This window comes from Acipenser ruthenus, chromosome 6, assembly GCF_902713425.1.
Source record: "Acipenser ruthenus chromosome 6, fAciRut3.2 maternal haplotype, whole genome shotgun sequence".
NCBI classification, from domain to species: domain Eukaryota; kingdom Metazoa; phylum Chordata; class Actinopteri; order Acipenseriformes; family Acipenseridae; genus Acipenser; species Acipenser ruthenus.
Window position 1 is genome coordinate 37,524,406 of NC_081194.1, and position 19,461 is coordinate 37,543,866.

The following is a 19,461-nucleotide window of genomic DNA, read 5'->3' on the forward strand; positions in this document are numbered from 1 at the left end:
AGCAGCAGGGCACCTTTTTTTGTTAATAACACCTTTTATTTAGTATTTTAGAACACACTTTATTTTGTTCTCCTACACTTGCTTTGTTTGCAAGTGTAGGAGGGCAGCCATTTTGGCTTGTTTTTTCCTTTGTTTTGTTCTTTTAATTTTTACTTCATTTAAACTAGTTTCTTTTCTTTTCTTTTTAATTTTTTATTAAAGAGCACTTTCTTTAGTTTATTTTAAAATCATTTTAAATCACGGCACTGTTTTAGTTTTTGTTTTAAAAATCCTTTTGTTTTAATCCCCTGCTTCTGCCTTGTGCAGAGTGGGGGAAGGGCAGGCAGGGAGCACAGGCCGTGTGCTCTTTTGTTTGCCCTTTGTTTGTTTGTTTGATTTTTGATTTTCTTTAAGTTTGAAACTTTTTTTTTTTTTTTTTTAAACTTTGATTTATTTTTGAATTTTTCTTTTACCCCTGCACTATTGAAGTGCAGGGGTGTGTCAATCTGTATTTATTTATTTATTAAAAAATAAATAAATACGTTTGTTTGTTCAAAAAAAAAAAAAAAAAAAACTCTTTTGTTTGGTTTTGATTTTTATTTTGTGCCCCTGTGCTATTGGAGTGCAGGGGTGCGTGTTTGTACTTTAGTTTATTTTATTTCTTTATTTTTAAAAATAAATAAATAAATACATTTGTTTGTCTTTTTGTGTACCCCTGTGCTGGAAACTGTTTTGCAGTGTAGGGGTGTGTCTGTCTTCTCTGTGTGTGTGTGTGTGTTTTGTTTTGAAAATAAAAACGAAATAAATAAACAAAACACTAAATAAAAGTAATAAATAAAAGAAATACAAATGAGCGGGCAGACACAACAGCCCCCCAAACAATGGGCAAAGGCGGCTGCGAGCAACGCGGCCCCCCCGTTCAAAAACATCACCAGGAGGCACGGGGTCAGGTGCCTCCTGCGAGACTCCCTCTCGATCGAGGGCTTTGTCAAGGCCATGGCGAAGGCGGTGGGACCATCTGCAATCGTGGCGGCCTCCAAAATGTACGGGAAAGCCATGTTTTTCCTGAAATCGGAGACCGCCGCGAACACAGCGATCGAGAGGGGTCTCAGCGTGGGGGGCATGTTCGTCCCCATTGAGCCCCTCGCGGGGCTGGGCAGCAGGGTCATCCTGTCTAACGTGCCACCTTTTATACAGGATACCCTGCTCATGCCCCACTTGCAAGCCCTGGGGGAACTGAAAACGGCCATCCACCCCATCCCCCTGGGCTGCAAGGATCAGGCCCTCCGCCACATCCTGTCCTTCCGCCGCCAGGTGACCATCCGCATGGCGGGGCAGGAGACGGTGGAGGGCAGCTTTGTGGTCCCCTTCGAGGGGACCAATTATGTAATCTTTTTCTCCTCAGAGGAGGTGCGGTGCTTCCACTGCAAGGAGCTGGGGCACCAGAAAAAGAGGTGCCCCAAGCTCCAGCAGGGCGCAAAGCCACCCGTGCCCGCACCGCGCCCCTCCGAGTCCACCTCGCCCCCGGGGCCCTCCAAGAGGCCCGCAGAGGGGGTCAAAAAAGCACCCGCCCCCCTCCCAGGAACATCTCAGGGGGGAAAGGGAGAGAAGGCCCCCGAGGTGGCCGGACCCTCCGCGCCTCCTGAAAGCGCGCCGGGAGAGAAGGCCGCCGAATGGATCGTGGTCGCCCGCCGCAAAAAGAAGGCGGCGGCCAGGTCCACCGGGGAGGCCAAGCAGGGGGAGACGAAGCCCACCGCCGCACCATCTGGCGGTGGGTCAGGGGGAGTCCCTGATAAGGAGACTCCCTCCACGGCACCCCCCGCGAGGCAGGGCGGCAAAGCCGCCCGAAAAACGAAACACCTCACCCTCGGGGGTGAGGAGAGAGAAGCTGCCGGAGGTGAGCTCCCCGTCGCCGCGACAAGGCTGGGGACCGCCTCCGGCAGCATCAGGGGGAAGAGGAAGGCGCAGGCAAGTGCACAGGTACCGGCCTCACGGTGGGAGTCCCCGGGGGGGCGAAAGAGGGCCCCCAAAAACGAAAGCGACCGCCTCGGCGTCCCCCCCTCTACCGGTACTGCCACGGAGGAGGAGAAGGATCCATCCCCCGAGGCGGTCCGGGGCTCCGCGGAAGAAGCAATGGAGCCCATGGAAGAGGCCCTCGCCGAGGAACCCGTGAGGGCAGATGGAGCCCTTCGGGTAGATCCCCTCCCCGTCACTAAAGAGACCTCAGAAGCCGGCCCCAACTCTACCACCGAGGGGCCGGCCGCAGCGGAGGTTGCGCAGGAGGAGCCCCCAAAAGAACACTTGCCTCGGGTACCGCCTTCCTCCAGCAGCGACACAGGTCCTGAAACCTGTGTTGCCGAGGAGGGGGCGGCGGAAACAGCTCCCGAGGCAGAAGCGGGCTCCGCAAGTAACGCGGAGCCCATGCAGGCGACCCTCGCTGAGGGGCCAGAGGGGGGGGAAAGAACAACCCCTCCCAGAAAAAGAGCTGCCTCTGGCTCCCGTCTCCGGGGAGGAGGCGGACTCGGCCCCCGAGGCAGACGTGGGCTCCGTGAACAATGCGGCGACCCCGGCTGAGGGCTGGAGGGGGGAGAAGAGCCCCCCCACCCATAAAAAGTGCTGCCTCAGGCTTCCCTCTCTTGCGGCGACGGGGGTTCCGGCCCTCGTGCTGCCACGGAGGGGGATAAGAAAACACCCCCTGAGGCAGACGTGGGCTCTGTGGAGCCCACGCTTACAATGGTCTCCGGAGCGCAGAAGGGAGGGGAAGAACCCGAGAGGGCAGAAGGTGGTGCCCTCGAGGTAGATCCCCGCCCCTCCCTAGGGCCAAGAAACCGGTCCCCGACCCAGCATCGAGAGGCCGGTTCCAGTCACCGAGGGGGCGCGGGAGGAGCCCCTGGAAGAACAACCGCCTCAGGCTTCCCTTTCCGGCAGCAACGAGGGTTCCGGCCCTTGCGCGGCCATCGGTGGTCCCAGTGACTGATGCGGAGGGAGGGGAAGGACCCGAAAGGGTGGATCCCCTTTCTCTAGGGGAGGGAGGGGAAGGACCCGAGAGGGTGGATCCCCTTCCTTCATGGAAAGAGGACGGACCTGAGACCGTGCCTCGGACCTCAAAGGAGGGACCCAGAGCGGGGACCAAACCATCTGGCTCGGCGGCGTACGCCGAGCGCCCATCTGCGCCCCCGAAATCCAGGGAAGGATCCCCGCAAGGGTTCCTCCGCTTGTCTCTCCCGCCGCGTCCACTGGGGGTGGGGCGCAGGGAGGACCGGTGAAGCTCAAGATAAGGCGCAACGCGCTCACCCACCAACGGGAGTGCGTTGTGCTTTACCATCGCGAGGGGGGCGATGGAGAGCTGAGGGAGAAGGAGAAGGATACCGAGTCCACGGGCAGCGTGGGCTCGGAGAGTCTGTCCGCCCCTTCACCGGACATCCCTGCGGCGGATCTCCTGAAGTTCTTGGAGGCCACCATCCACCGCAGGGACAAGGTACAGCTGGCCCTGGACAATGGGGGGATTTCCAGAGGATCCTAACCTCTGTGAGGTCCTTCCTCAGGGCCAGCCACGCCAATAAAACTTCCAGTTACACGACCAGTTGGTGAGCTTCGGGAGAACTCAGGATCTCCCGTGAACGTCACCGACAACTCCTGACAGGGGATCATGTATCACATCGGCACTGTGAACGTCAACGGGTGTAGGGACCCTTTCCGCAGGGCCCAGGTAATCTCCTACCTGAAAAAAGGGGGTTACTCTGTGTGCTTCCTGCAGGAAACCCACACGACCCCAGAGGCGGAAGCCAACTGGCTTCTGGAGTGGGGGGGGGAGAGTGTCATTCAGCCATCTCACCGGCACCTCTTGTGGGGTGGCGACGCTCTTCTCCGGGTCCTTTCTTCCCACGGTACTCGATGTGGTAGACGTCGAGCCGGGCCGTCTGTTACACCACCGGATCCGGGACGGCAACAATATCGTTCACCTGGTGAACATGTACGCGCCGTCCACGGGTCCGGCGTGGGTCCAGTTCTTTCGCCGGATGTCGACCTATATGAACAACATCAGCACCGACGAGTGCGTGGTGCTCGGGGGGTGATTTCAACTGCACCCTCAAGGCCGCGGACAGGGTGGGGGGGCAAGAACACTACCCTCTCTCGTCGGCAGCTCTGAGAGAGCTGACCGGCGTTGGCATCACCCAGACGTCCCTGCCTTCACCTTCACCAGGGTGAGGGAGGGGCGGGTGTCTCAGTCCCGGATCGACAGGTTCTACGTCACCAGGAACCACGCTCACTGCGTTCGCTCCTCCGACATCAGGCCGGCGCCGTTCACGGACCACAACCTGGTGGCCGTGGCGGTGGCCCTGGTGCCAGTCGGGGACGCCTCCGCCTACTGGCACTTTAACAACGCCTTGTTGGAGGACGAGCGCTTTGAGCGGTCTTTCCGGGACTTTTGGACGGTCTGGCACGGCAGACGATCTCGCTTCCCCACGTGGCGTCAGTGGTGGGACGTGGGGAAAGTGCAGATCAAGATCTTCTGTCAGGAGTACACGAGGGGCGCGAGCAGGCGGAGGGACTCACGGATCGAGTGGCTGGAAAGGGAGCTGCTCGATCTGGAGAGCCGCCTGGCTCGCGGGGACCAACTCGAGCAGAGCGCGTATGAAGAGAAGAAGAGCACCCTGCGGGACCTGCAGCTCCAGCGGTCCCGGGGGGCGTTTGTGCGCTCGCGGATCCAGTTCCTTCGGGAGATGGACCGCGGCTCACACTTCTACGTGTTGGAGAAAAAGAAGGGAGACTGCAGGAACATCACCTGCCTTCTGGCAGACGACGGCTCCCTTCTGACGGATCCCGTCGACTCCAACGCGTGCAGGGTTCTTTGGGACTGGCTTCCCACGGTCAGCGAGGGCGTCAGGGAAGAGTTCGAGGGCCGACTGACCCTGTCCGAGCTCTCTGGCGCTCTTAGTCTGATGCCCTACAACAAATCGCCGGGCATCAACGGGCTGACCGTGGAGTTCTTCAGAAAGCTTTGGGACTTACTGGGGCCTGCCTTTGCGCGGGTCCTGGCGGAAGCCTACGAGACCGGGGAGATGCCCCTTTCGATGAGGCGAGCGGTGATCACGCTGCTGCCCAAGAAGGGGGATCTCCGCTGCCTTAAGAACTGGCACCCGGTCTCGCTGCTGTGCACGGACTACAAAATCGTGGCCAAGGCCGCCTCCCTGAGGCTCAAGTCCGTGCTGGCAGACGTGATCCACCCCGACCAGTCCTACACGGTCCCGAACCGGACGATCTGCGACAACATCTTCCTGGTTAGGGACCTGCTGCACTACTGCAAGGGGACCGGTCGGTTGGTCGCCTTGTCTCTCGACCTAGAGAAGGCGTTCGCCCGGGTGGATCACGAGTATCTCTTTGGAACCCTGCGAGCATTCGGATTCGGGCCGAAGTTCGTCGGCCTCTTCCGAATGCTGTACGCCTCTGCCGAGTGCCTTTTGAAGGTGAACTGGTCCCTGACCACGCCCCTCGCCTTCAGGAGAGGAGTACGTCAAGGCTGCCCTCTGTCCGGACAACTGTACGCGCTGTGCATCGAGCCCTTCCTCTGCCTCCTTCGCAGGAAGCTCGCGGGGATGGCGCTCGGCGCGCCGGACACGAGGGTGGTCCTGTCGGCTTACGCCGACGATGTGCTCCTGGTGGCCTCCGCTTTGGTTGATCTGGAGATGATGCGGAGCTGCCAGAGCGTTTACTCTGCCGCGTCCTCTGCCAAGATCAACTGGACCAAATGCTCTGGGTTGTTGGTAGGCCCCTGGCAGGTGGACTCCCTCCCTGCCGCGCTCCAGCAATTCCAGTGGAGAGCGGACAGCTTCAAATACCTGGGAGTCCACCTGAGCCCCGCGGAGACCTCGGTCGCAGCCAACTGGGTGGAGTTGGAGGACAAAGTGGCTGCGAGACTGAGGTCGTGGTCGGGTCTGCTGAAAGTGCTTTCCTTCAGGGGCAGGGCTCTGGTCATCAACCAACTGGTGGCGTCGATGCTCTGGCATCGACTCACCGTCCTGAGCCCGCCCCCTGAGTTTATGGCCAGGGTCCAGAGGAAGCTGACGGACTTCTTCTGGGCCGGAAAGCATTGGGTCTCTGCGGGGGTGCTGAGCCTCCCTCTGGCCGAGGGGGGACAAGGGTTGGTGTGCATCAGGACTCAGGTGCACACCTTCCGCCTCCAGACCCTGCAGAGATACCTGTACGCAGACCCGGCCCCGCAGTGGTGCGCGCTGGCCTCCCTCCTCCTGCGCCAGCTGCACTGCTTGGGCTACGACCTTTACAGGGACCTGCTCAAGACCCGGAGCATGTTCGACATCGGCCGAGACGCGGTTCCGACCAAGGGGGAGGAATTCCTTCTGGAGCCCCTGCTGCACAACCCCCATCTAGGTGCGCAGGCGTTGGAATCCCCCGCGGTGCGGAGCCTGTTGATCTCGGCCAAGGTGACCAGAGTCTGGGATCTCCTGGATCACCAACGCTCGGCGTGGCTGACTCCCGAGTCGCTGGTCGCCAGGGCGACTCGGGGGACCCTCAGAACGGCCCGCCGAGCAATCCGGGAGTGCAAACCAGCTTTGCACCCAGACTCTGTCGGGTATCTCGAGGGGGTCCTCAGGACCGGGGAGCCATCGTCCCTCCCTACCCCCGGCTCGCCGGTCCTGCTGATCAAACCAAAGGATCGGGCTCCCCCTCAGCCTCCCCTCGAGAATCACCTGAGCAGGATCTCGCAGTTCTCCTCGACCCCCCTTCGTTCCGTGTCGAGGACGACCCTGTACGCGATGGCGCTCCACACCCTCCACTTCCTCACCCTCGTCTCCCGCCGAGACACCGCTTGGCGGAAGCCCCTCCAACCCCCCCGGAGGGCGAGAGTCCCCAGTGGGAGGCTTTGTACTCCCCGCTGGTCCCCAGAGGTGCTGGGGACCTGGGATGGAGGGTGCTACACGGAGCGCTCGCGTCAGGAGAGGTCCTGCGTCACTTCACCGACTCGGACCCCGCATGCCCTTTCTGCGGTGAGTCCGAGTCGGTGTTTTACATTTACTTTCTCTGCGCCAGGCTGCAGCCGTTCTTTTTGTTCCTGAGAACCTCCTGCTGCAGTTCTGGCTGCATTTTTCCCCCACCCTTTTTATTTTCGGGCACCCTGTTCGTGGCTCCAGCAGGAAGAGAGACCTCCTGGTGAATCTGCTCCTGGTCTTTTGATTAGGGGGTGCCAAACTGAATCTTTTCACCAGCTGGGGAGCGGAGACATTTAAGAACGACTGCTAAACAGCACTTGTTTATTCGTTTGGCCCTTGTGCCTTTTTGTTTTGTGTTTGTTGATTGTTTAAATCTTTTGTTTTGTTTATTTGATTTAATAAATTACTCTGAATGCAATTGCATTCAGCTTCACCCGCCCATCCACTGTTTTGGTTTCAGTTACTTCCTGGTCCGTGACGTCACCACACCTCACCACTGCGAGCCAGCCTGCCACATTCCCTTTACATGTCAGGTAAGTATAGATACTTTACCTGAGAGGTATATAAAGCATCTGACTCGCTTGGTAAAACAAAGGGAATCACATCTGCCCTTGCATGCAGCAGAGGCCACACCATGGTGTCCTTTAACCATCTTCTCAGCTGCTTGATCTGGCAGCTGGTATGTCCAATCACCTGCAGGGAACATTTAAAATTTAACTATATGGCATAAAAGTGATGTTCCAACATTTCTTTCTTTGACATGAGGATAACCAGAATCACATGTCCCCATACAACAATTTTTAGGTTGAGGAATATTTTTTAAAACTGCTCTGATATATTATCTCTCTCTGTCTTGTTGTCTGTTGTGTCTGCTATACTTTTTGTTGTATTTACATCGACCATGACTGTTCAGAAAGGGTCATTACTCACAGCATGTAGGAGGAGTCGTTCAAACAGCCATCTCCTGTTGTTTTGATTGACTCCCGGGAGGTCCCAGGACAATGCTAGGTCAAGGATGATACCCTTTTCCTGTTCAGATAATTCAGTGTTGCCCTCAAGCTGGAAGACAATTGAAAAAGTGAAACATTATTATTCTCACGTTTCAGTTAGTATGGGTTAGGGTTAACCGTCACAAAACATTGCAACTGGCACCTATCTATCTAATCATCCATTTTTTAGTAGAAAGAGTTTTTTCAACAACAGTGTGATTTACAGTAATCAAAGTAGGATAGATCACTTCTCACAGTAGATAATGAGTGAGTATGCTGCATTTGAAAATCATACCAATTGAATGGTGCTGCGAAGATCTAGATCAGGGCAGTCTTCAAGTTGAATGGTGGCTGTTTCGGGTGTGCCTCCAAACAATACGTGGATGATGGCAGGGCTTATCCCAAATAGACAGGGTCCACCATGCAAAAACGAGTGGCCGATCATCCTACCAGCCATCAAGAAAATATCTCTGAATTTACTATTCATAATCATAGTGAACTATTTCTGTTCTGTACTGGTGATACTTTATTAATACATTTGATAAACTCATCAGCATTAAATGAAATGGTACATAAAACAACGTGTATTTTAATCATGAAAAAGTGATTAAGAGGAACGGTGATACTCGTGGGTGTCCGAATGTATTCCCATCCTAGCGGTGTTACCTGAATCCTGCATGCTCTGTAACAACCTCTTCCAAAACATCACCAGATGGATAATTTCATACATTTTGCGAGGGAAATAGCTCATTTTGTTACGTGCACAAATTGTTTACTATCCAACATTTTATTTTGCTTGTTGAGTTTTAACACAGAAGACGGTCCATGATAGTACCTGACGCGCAAAATTTTAAAATGAAAAAACTTGCTTATATTAATCGTTTACTAATTTATAAAAATATAGTATGCCGATTGTTTTTTTTAGCAAATATGCCATCTACTATCTACACACGGCTTAATAAATAAATAAATAATAAAAAAGGGTCTTTAGTAAACTGAAATCTTAGCGGCCTAAATTGAAGAAGTTAGTTTTATTTTCTAAATAAAAAAAAACCTATTGTTTTATTTAATTTATTCGTAAAATATTCTGTGTACAAAAGGTGTTTTTCAGAGCGAGTAGTGGGCTTCTCGAACGTGTAGCCAGCAGTAACCACAGACCTACATGCCATTTGCAGAAATGTAAGGTTTGTTGACAAAATTATGTAAGAGTTTTTGAGCAAAATAAGTGAGAAAATCTGTCCCGGGAGTTAGAAATGACCAAAAATGTGATATTTCTTTTAGTATAAAATAGGTCTGTCTTAAAGTATAGCTATACCAGCCCTCTTAAGGATTTTATATGAACGTACTAAACATAGTACACAAATCGCCAGTCTAATTAAAAAGTTACAGCCAGTGCCAACAATCAATAATTTAAACAAACTTACCATTTTACTTTAAAAATTACAATACGGCTGGGTAGTAATAGAACATTGCATTCATATTACTTTATGTCCGAGGAGTTATTCTCTGGCATCACTGAAAAACATAAAATATATAGATAGGATAGATTGACTTAATTAAAATAAAGAAAGAAAGAATGAATACAAGTAACCTACACTAAACTATACTGAAAGATCGCCTTTTAAAAACAAACACAAAATAAAGAAAACACAAAAACATTAAATTACCTATGGCGTTTCAAAGAGTCCTCTGATTGAAAGTAACACCCCCAGTTACTGAACGACCAAGTGGAGATACCTAGGGCGTGCGTGGGGGGGTCCAAAAACAAACAAAAAAAAAAGTCATGGGTCAAAAGTCAAAAACATCCGGGTGGTTTGTTCGAGATCTTAACATGTAAATTAAGCAAATATGTTTTATGAACCTGCTTTACAAAGACAGGAAACGTCCTCAGAGTTCAAAGCGGTGTCGGCACCCCTATTCAGCTGTTCTGGACTTGTTTTTATGCTGCCTGACCCGCAGTTATGTTGACGTCACAGACCTGTCAAACATAAATAGAAGAGCCAATACAAGGACCCTATCAACCCTAAAATAAAGTACACGTGTATATGGGTACTGCTTCTTTGTATGCTTGTCGCCTGACTTTTAAATATATTATTCTTTGGGGGTTTGTATTCTGTAAGAATGTGAAACAGCTAGTTTATAGATATGCTGATTGTGGTGTTACGTTTAACAGGAAGCTTTCTGTTTTAAAACAGCTAGTTTAGAGATATGCTGATTTTCTTTATACATACCGTGGTGAAGGTTGAAATGATTCCCTTTGTAAAGGGTATTTTGTATCCTCTTTATGCAATATGCTTTGTTGTTCTCATTCATACTGTTTGTAAATGCCCAGTCAGTCTACAGGGTAATGTATGCTTGGTTTAATCTTTCTTCTTTTATAACATATTTCACTGGTTGCCTACGAGGGCTTGAGAGGAGGCGAAATTGGGAGTGAGATATTAAGAATGAGACCAGATGAGAGGATTTCTCCGGTTGCTTAGGAGGCTTGAGAGGGGTGAGACATTTGAGAGTTTAAGAGTGAGACGAGTTTGAGGGATGGCGAGATTGAGGGCTGGAGTTTGGGAATGGTGCTTAGTAACATTGAGGTTAGATACTGATAGCAGGACGAGATAGGGGGGGCGAAGAGTTTTCCCTTCTCGTCGGGTCAGGCAGCATCCTCTGGCTGCTGGGCGACGTAGAGAGGGAGACATGAGAAGAGCAAAGGATTAGATATAAACACTTTCCGCCGGGTCAGACAGCATCCTCCGACTGCTGGGTGACGTAAAAGTGAGAGAGAGAGCAAAGTTTAGACATATAACATACAACAAACTGACTCTCGCTCCCGACGGGTCAGGCAGCATCCTCTGGCTGCTGGGCGTTTAGTGGAGCAAGAGACAGGAAGGGGACGAACAGGACAAAAGGACAGATCCTTCGCAACTCAGTGCAGCATCCTCAGGCAGCTAAGCTGGCAGCTGGGCGGCGTGGAGAGCTTAGGAAAAAGTGTCTCGGGTCCATTTAGGAGAGACGAAAACAGAGAAACCCCCCCCCCCCCCTCGGTCGGGGCCCGCTCGGCAGGTGGAGGCACGTCCTACTGCATGAGGGGGCTGAAATGGTCCTGGACCTGAAATAGAAGAGAGGAGATGGGACAGCAAGGTTGAGGCTTGGAAGGCTTAGCGCATAAGCAGCAGAAGAATAGGATGTGGCCGGGGGTCCCCTCAGGCCGGCGAGGAACAGCCGGGCGGCAGTGGTTGAGACGAGAGGCCGACCCGGACAGCCGGGGGAGTGAGACTCACTTCCCCCCTGAGGGAGCCCTGTGCGGACAGTGCGATATAGAAAGGAGCAGAGGAGGGGAGGAGGAGGAACAAAAAACAAACACAGACAAGGAAGCGGAAATAGTGCTGGGTTAAAGTAGAAAAAGAGAGCGAGATAGACAGGAGGGGCAGCCAATAACACATACGTGGAGCAGCGCTGGCCATGCTCTAATAATTGACGTGGCGAGCGCTGCATTGTGCGATTGGCTGGAAATACTAAATGAGGCTGAACTGGGATCAGCTTCCACCCGGAAGAGATCGCGGACGCTACCGGGCAGGATGCCACGGAGGGAAGGTAAGACAGGCTAAAGAAAAGGAAATAGGATAAGAAGAAAAAAGGAGCGCAAAGCGGGAGAGCGCCCTCTACGGCATCCCCCGAATTACGCCTAAAGGCTAACATTTCACTGGTTGCCTACGAGGGCTTGAGAGGAGGCGAAATTGGGAGTGAGATATTAAGAATGAGACCAGATGAGAGGATTTCTCCGGTTGCTTAGGAGGCTTGAGAGGGGTGAGACATTTGAGAGTTTAAGAGTGAGACGAGTTTGAGGGATGGCGAGATTGAGGGCTGGAGTTTGGGAATGGTGCTTAGTAACATTGAGGTTAGATACTGATAGCAGGACGAGATAGGGGGGGCGAAGAGTTTTCCCTTCTCGTCGGGTCAGGCAGCATCCTCTGGCTGCTGGGCGACGTAGAGAGGGAGACATGAGAAGAGCAAAGGATTAGATATAAACACTTTCCGCCGGGTCAGACAGCATCCTCCGACTGCTGGGTGACGTAAAAGTGAGAGAGACAGCAAAGTTTAGACATATAACATACAACAAACTGACTCTCGCTCCCGACGGGTCAGGCAGCATCCTCTGGCTGCTGGGCGTTTAGTGGAGCAAGAGACAGGAAGGGGACGAACAGGACAAAAGGACAGATCCTTCGCAACTCAGTGCAGCATCCTCAGGCAGCTAAGCTGGCAGCTGGGCGGCGTGGAGAGCTTAGGAAAAAGTGTCTCGGGTCCGTTTAGGAGAGACGAAAACAGAGAAACCCCCCCCCCCCTCGGTCGGGGCCCGCTCGGCAGGTGGAGGCACGGCCTACTGCATGAGGGGGCTGAAATGGTCCTGGACCTGAAATAGAAGAGAGGAGATGGGACAGCAAGGTTGAGGCCTGGAAGGCTTAGCGCATAAGCAGCAGAAGAATAGGATGTGGTTGAGACGAGAGGCCGACCCGGACAGCCGGGGGAGTGAGACACACTTCCCCCCAAAAGAGGACCCCCGGCTCCCCGCAAGAACCACACCGTGTGATAGAAAAGAGATCGCAGAGCCGCACACATAAACAAAAGCTAGAAGAAAAGAGAAAAGACAAGAGATGTTAGTAGACAACCTATGCCTATAAGCCGTCCGCACTGTGGAGAGGAAAAACCCCCCTGCAGGGAGGAAACCTCTGGTGGGCCTGGCGGAGAGGGCGCCCCCCACTCCGGGCAAGCTAACAAGTGCTTGGTGAGCTGTGGCGATGTCTGCAGAGGATGATCTAATATAAAGTTCACAGCTGAAGAGATCCAGCGCCCCATAGACTTAATCAAAGTGTTGATACCTGCGCTGGCCGCGGAGGCAGCTGCTCCGATCCAGAATGAATGGGGGGAAAAATAGAAGAAGAAAGTCTGATCCGTGACGAGAGGGTGCATAAACGGGATAGAACCAATGACTCGTAAGTATAGATCTGGAGCTGTCGAAGAGGGGATCTGACAGAAGATACTGAATCCTCGGCTTAATTGGACCGTTTTTGAAGATCTGATGAAGAGGATAAAGTGGTTTCCAGGGATTTGAGAGAGATCTGAGCACTTGAGGCCTAGAGCTGGGAAGCTGGAAATTGATGGAGTTGAGAATTCTGCACAGCGGAGAAATCCAAAGGCGACGGTCAGGCACAGGGTTTCCATGACGATGTCGTTGAATAGGTTGAAGCATCCTTGCGGGAGAGCAGTGATGAGACAAAGGAGGTCAGTAGAGATTGATTAACTTAATGGAGAGGAGGGGAGCAGGCTTTTCTCCATACCTCTGAGCGTTCTCTCTAGAGATCCGCTATCTCTAGAACGGACAAGAGGAGAAAGATTGGAGGCGAAATTGATACTGAATGCCCGCTAGGTAGCATCTAAATAGAGGAGGGGGCTAAACGTAGAGACAGCCTGAGGTGAGTGATGAAGGCGAGGAGGTGCTGTAGGTTGAAAGAGGTATGAGATCCGTTTTTTTTTTTTTTTTTTTTTTTAATTATTTATTTATTTTTTTACTCGCAAAAAAGTGAGTAAATGAAGACCAGGCAGTCGAGTAGGAGGAACGGGTAGATGGGGCGAGAGCGTTCTGCATGAATCCACGTGGTGATTGAAGGAGGCCGGAGAGAGAGTTATTCAGTTGAATATTGTTTTACTGAAAGGTAGTACGAGACGAGGGTTGGGGTCTGCTCCTGGGACCAGGTTGCAGAACTTCTGGATCTTGATGTAACTGTCTGTTTTGAAGTCCTGATGAAGTCCTGATTTTTTTTTTTTATTATTATTTTTATTATTATTTTTATTTATTTATTTATTTATTTATTTATTTATTTATTTATTTATTTATTTATTTTTATTTTTTTTTTAACTGCAAGGTGTAGTGTTCTGTAGTAAAATTACTACAGCTGGCCAAAGTCCAGTATCTGGGTGCGTGGAATGGTTCACAAGACCTCATGGTTGAAATGGCTTAACGCTCAGAGTCTATCCATTGTATTCCCCTTGATGTCTTGGTACTCTTGCTTTTTTTTTTTTTTTAAACCGGTAAATCACAGGTGTTGTCACGGTAAGTTCACAGGGTGCACTCTGTTCCTTCAGGAATCCTGCAGAGGAAGTGCTTCACAAGAGCAGTTAGACATAGTACTTCCAAGGTAAGGTCATTGCATAGACAGAGCAGCTTTTTCTGAGGGTAGATATTAAAGAGTGAAGGATGTCTATTGATATAGGGAGCCAGGAGGGAGCAGCAGGGGGGGGCTCTTGAGGATCTCTCTGAGTGTCAAGCAAACTGATGGGATGGATAGGAGTGTTGAAGAAGGGACGGAGATGAGGCGGCAGAAATACTAAATTCCGGAGATGTAGGCTTTAACGGTAGAGGGGGCTAAGTGAAGAGAATCCCTTGCATGGGCGATGGAGGCTAGAATCCGTTGCTCATTAAGTGTGCAGAAAGTTGTAAATGTTTTCCATCCAGAGGTAAATGAAGATTTGGTCGCTGGGACTAAGAGTGTGGCCATGTAGTGATGAGCAGATTGCAGAAGGTTGGAGAGTGTTGTATTTAGTTGAACGGCAGATGTTGGTGTTGCAGAGTTTGATGAGGGCTGAGGTGGCAGCTGGACCTGAACAAATATATGAAATCGACTGCTGAGATGTTTTTAAAACAAAGGCAGAGAGCTGAGATGCCAACCATCCTGTGTTAGTTAATACGGGATTGATCAGCGGTTTGCTACCATCTTGTCTGTTTGGAATGGAAAAGGTGAACTCATAAATCAGAGATTTGGGTTTCACAACTCCAATCATTCTCCAAATAGTGGAACTCCTTAATTCATAAATCAAACAGATTTCCAGTCTCGTACCATATATTAAAGCTTGTAGTATCTGAGAGGATGAGCGGACATATGACTAAATTGCTGAGGAAGTCAAGCTCTCCGTGTATATATATATATATATATATATATATATATATATATATATATATATATATATATCTTAGATCCAGGTATTGGAGGAAAGCTGGAGTGTTGGAAGCTCTGGAGGAGAGCAGTTGCAGATTTGAACAGTAAACTAAAGCCACTTTTGTATGCTGCAATAGAAGCAGATCTGAAGAGGGAGCCGAGATTTGCTGTAATGAGGAGATATTAACAGTAGAGGCAAGATCTGCTGAACAGGCAGAGATCTGAGGGAGTAAACGATGGAATGCTGTCAGTAGTCTGCAGTGGCCTGCTGTAGAGAGCAGAGAGCTGCTGAATGTGGTGAAAATTGGTATTTGAGAGTTAAGGCGTTTTTAGATGATGTCGGCGATGGGGCTGCCTTTGGGCAGAAATGAAGAATGCATAGATCTGAGGCCGCTGCAGAACCTGAGACGATAGGAATGCGTTGCTCGGAGGCTGCTACAAAACCTATTGATTTGATCAGGAGCAGTCTAAGAGTGTATTGTCCATTGCGGGATACGAGGACGCTTGACTGAAATGTTGATAATCGTAGCACATAGTTTCCGAATGTGACTGGTAGCTCAAATTGAATGAAATGGACTTTGAAAGTTATATTAAGTGCCTTGATGAAGTTGGGGGCAAATAAGGAAGTGCAAATCCAGGAACAAGAAGGTTGCAGGAATGGCCTGATGCAGGGAAGCTGTAATTCGCAGCGATAGCAAATCATCTTAAATTATGTAGAGCTTGTGGAGTTATGCTGCCATCTAGTGGTTTTGATTGGAATTGAAACTATTGGCTTGAGTGAAGCAGGATAGCATATATTTGGTTATTGTGATTACAATCCTTGTCTATGTATTAAGCATTTGCTTTAGAACAGTTAGTGATGATATAAGTAAGTTAATGTAGGTCTAGAAGAGGAGCCTGCAGTATTTAGATGTCACAAATCGGCGAGTTGAAGCTGTCATGTTGCAAAAGCGCTGCAGCAGGAGCCAGAAAATTGCAGTCGTGTGGCACAGGCTCTCATTGCCTGTTAAAGCTGCCTGGTCGCCGTAGCAACTTACCACTCCCAGTAGTCACTCGCTGAGGCGTTGCCGTGGTAACCATGGTCTGTGAGGCGCCGGTGTAAAACAGTTGCAGTGCAGCGGTGACATTGAAACAGTCTTTCTGATGAAAACGCAGACCAAGTTGAGAATGACGCTGCGTTTTGAACGGCGCAGACTGAGCAGGTAGGAAAATAGCTGATACTATCTTGCGAGCGCAGACAGAGAAACGGCTTGCAGTGAAAGAAACGAACAAAAAACAAACACAGACAAGGAAGCAGAAATAGTGCTGGATTAAAGTAGAAAAAGAGAGCGAGATAGACAGGAGGGGCAGCCAATAACACATACGTGGAGCAGCGCTGGCCATGCCCTAATAATTGACGTGGCGAGCGCTGCATTGTGCGATTGGCTGGAAATACTAAATGAGGCTGAACTGGGATCAGCTTCCACCCGGAAGAGATCGCGGACGCTACCGGGCAGGATGCCACGGAGGGAAGGTAAGACAGGCTAAAGAAAAGGAAATAGGATAAGAAGAAAAAAGGAGCGCAAAGCGGGAGAGCGCCCTCTACGGCATCCCCCGAATTACGCCTAAAGGCTAACATTTCACTGGTTGCCTACGAGGGCTTGAGAGGAGGCGAAATTGGGAGTGAGATATTAAGAATGAGACCAGATGAGAGGATTTCTCCGGTTGCTTAGGAGGCTTGAGAGGGGTGAGACATTTGAGAGTTTAAGAGTGAGACGAGTTTGAGGGATGGCGAGATTGAGGGCTGGAGTTTGGGAATGGTGCTTAGTAACATTGAGGTTAGATACTGATAGCAGGACGAGATAGGGGGGGCGAAGAGTTTTCCCTTCTCGTCGGGTCAGGCAGCATCCTCTGGCTGCTGGGCGACGTAGAGAGGGAGACATGAGAAGAGCAAAGGATTAGATATAAACACTTTCCGCCGGGTCAGACAGCATCCTCCGACTGCTGGGTGACGTAAAAGTGAGAGAGAGAGCAAAGTTTAGACATATAACATACAACAAACTGACTCTCGCTCCCGACGGGTCAGGCAGCATCCTCTGGCTGCTGGGCGTTTAGTGGAGCAAGAGACAGGAAGGGGACGAACAGGACAAAAGGACAGATCCTTCGCAACTCAGTGCAGCATCCTCAGGCAGCTAAGCTGGCAGCTGGGCGGCGTGGAGAGCTTAGGAAAAAGTGTCTCGGGTCCGTTTAGGAGAGACGAAAACAGAGAACCCCCCCCCCCCCCTCGGTCGGGGCCCGCTCGGCAGGTGGAGGCACGGCCTACTGCATGAGGGGGCTGAAATGGTCCTGGACCTGAAATAGAAGAGAGGAGATGGGACAGCAAGGTTGAGGCCTGGAAGGCTTAGCGCATAAGCAGCAGAAGAATAGGATGTGGCCGGGGGTCCCCTCAGGCCGGCGAGGAACAGCCGGGCGGCAGTGGTTGAGACGAGAGGCCGACCCGGACAGCCGGGGGAGTGAGACACACTTCCCCCCAAAAGAGGACCCCCGGCTCCCCGCAAGAACCACACCGTGTGATAGAAAAGAGATCGCAGAGCCGCACACATAAACAAAAGCTAGAAGAAAAGAGAAAAGACAAGAGATGTTAGTAGACAACCTATGCCTATAAGCCGTCCGCACTGTGGAGAGGAAAACCCCCCTGCAGTGAGGAAACCTCTGGTGGGCCTGGCGGAGAGGGCGCCCCCCACTCCGGGCAAGCTAACAAGTGCTTGGTGAGCTGTGGCGATGTCTGCAGAGGATGATCTAATATAAAGTTCACAGCTGAAGAGATCCAGCGCCCCATAGACTTAATCAAAGTGTTGATACCTGCGCTGGCCGCGGAGGCAGCTGCTCCGATCCAGAATGAATGGGGGGAAAAATAGAAGAAGAAAGTCCGATCCGTGACGAGAGGGTGCATAAACGGGATGAGAACCAGTGACTCGTAAGTATAGATCTGGAGCTGTCGAAGAGGGGATCTGACAGAAGATACTGAATCCTCGGCTTAATTGGACCGTTTTTGAAGATCTGATGAAGAGGATAAAGTGGTTTCCAGGGATTTGAGAGAGATCTGAGCACTTGAGGCCTAGAGCTGGGAAGCTGGAAATTGATGGAGTTGAGAATTCTGCACAGCGGAGAAATCCAAAGGCGACGGTCAGGCACAGGGTTTCCATGACGATGTCGTTGACTAGGTTGAAGCATCCTTGCGGGAGAGCAGTGATGAGACAAAGGAGGTCAGTAGAGATTGATTAACTTGATGGAGAGGAGGGGAGCAGGCTTTTCTCCATACCTCTGAGCGTTCTCTCTAGAGATCCGCTATCTCTAGAACGGACGAGAGGAGAAAGATTGGAGGCGAAATTGATACTGAATGCCCGCTAGGTAGCATCTAAATAGAGGAGGGGGCTAAACGTAGAGACAGCCTGAGGTGAGTGATGAAGGCGAGGAGGTGCTGTAGGTTGAAAGAGGTATGAGATCCGTTTTTTTTTTTTTTTTTTTTAATTATTTATTTATTTTTTTACTCGCAAAAAAGTGAGTAAATGAAGACCAGGCAGTCGAGTAGGAGGAACGGGTAGATGGGGCGAGAGCGTTCTGCATGAATCCACGTGGTGATTGAAGGAGGCCGGAGAGAGAGTTATTCAGTTGAATATTGTTTTGCTGAAAGGTAGTACGAGACGAGGGTTGGGGTCTGCTCCTGGGACCAGGTTGCAGAACTTCTGGATCTTGATGTAACTGTCTGTTTTGAAGTCCTGATGAAGTCCTGATTTTTTTTTTATTTTATTTATTTATTTATTTATTTATTTATTTATTTATTTATTTTTTTATTTTTTTATTTTAACTGCAAGGTGTAGTGTTCTGTAGTAAAATTACTACAGCTGGCCAAAGTCCAGTATCTGGGTGCGTGGAATGGTTCACAAGACCTCATGGTTGAAATGGCTTAACGCTCAGAGTCTATCCATTGTATTCCCCTTGATGTCTTGGTACTCTTGCTTTTTTTTTTTTTTTAAACCGGTAAATCACAGGTGTTGTCACGGTAAGTTCACAGGGTGCACTCTGTTCCTTCAGGAATCCTGCAGAGGAAGTGCTTCACAAGAGCAGTTAGACATAGTACTTCCAAGGTAAGGTCATTGCATAGACAGAGCAGCTTTTTCTGAGGGTAGATATTAAAGAGTGAAGGATGTCTATTGATATAGGGAGCCAGGAGGGAGCAGCAGGGGGGGGGGGCTCTTGAGGATCTCTCTGAGTGTCAAGCAAACTGATGGGATGGATAGGAGTGTTGAAGAAGGGACGGAGATGAGGCGGCAGAAATACTAAATTCCGGAGATGTAGGCTTTAACGGTAGAGGGGGCTAAGTGAAGAGAATCCCTTGCATGGGCGATGGAGGCTAGAATCCGTTGCTCATTAAATCAGAATGGGATGTATTTTGAGTGCAGAAAGTTGTAAATGTTTTCCATCCAGAGGTAAATGAAGATTTGGTCGCTGGGACTAAGAGTGTGGCCATGTAGTGATGAGCAGATTGCAGAAGGTTGGAGAGTGTTGTATTTAGTTGAA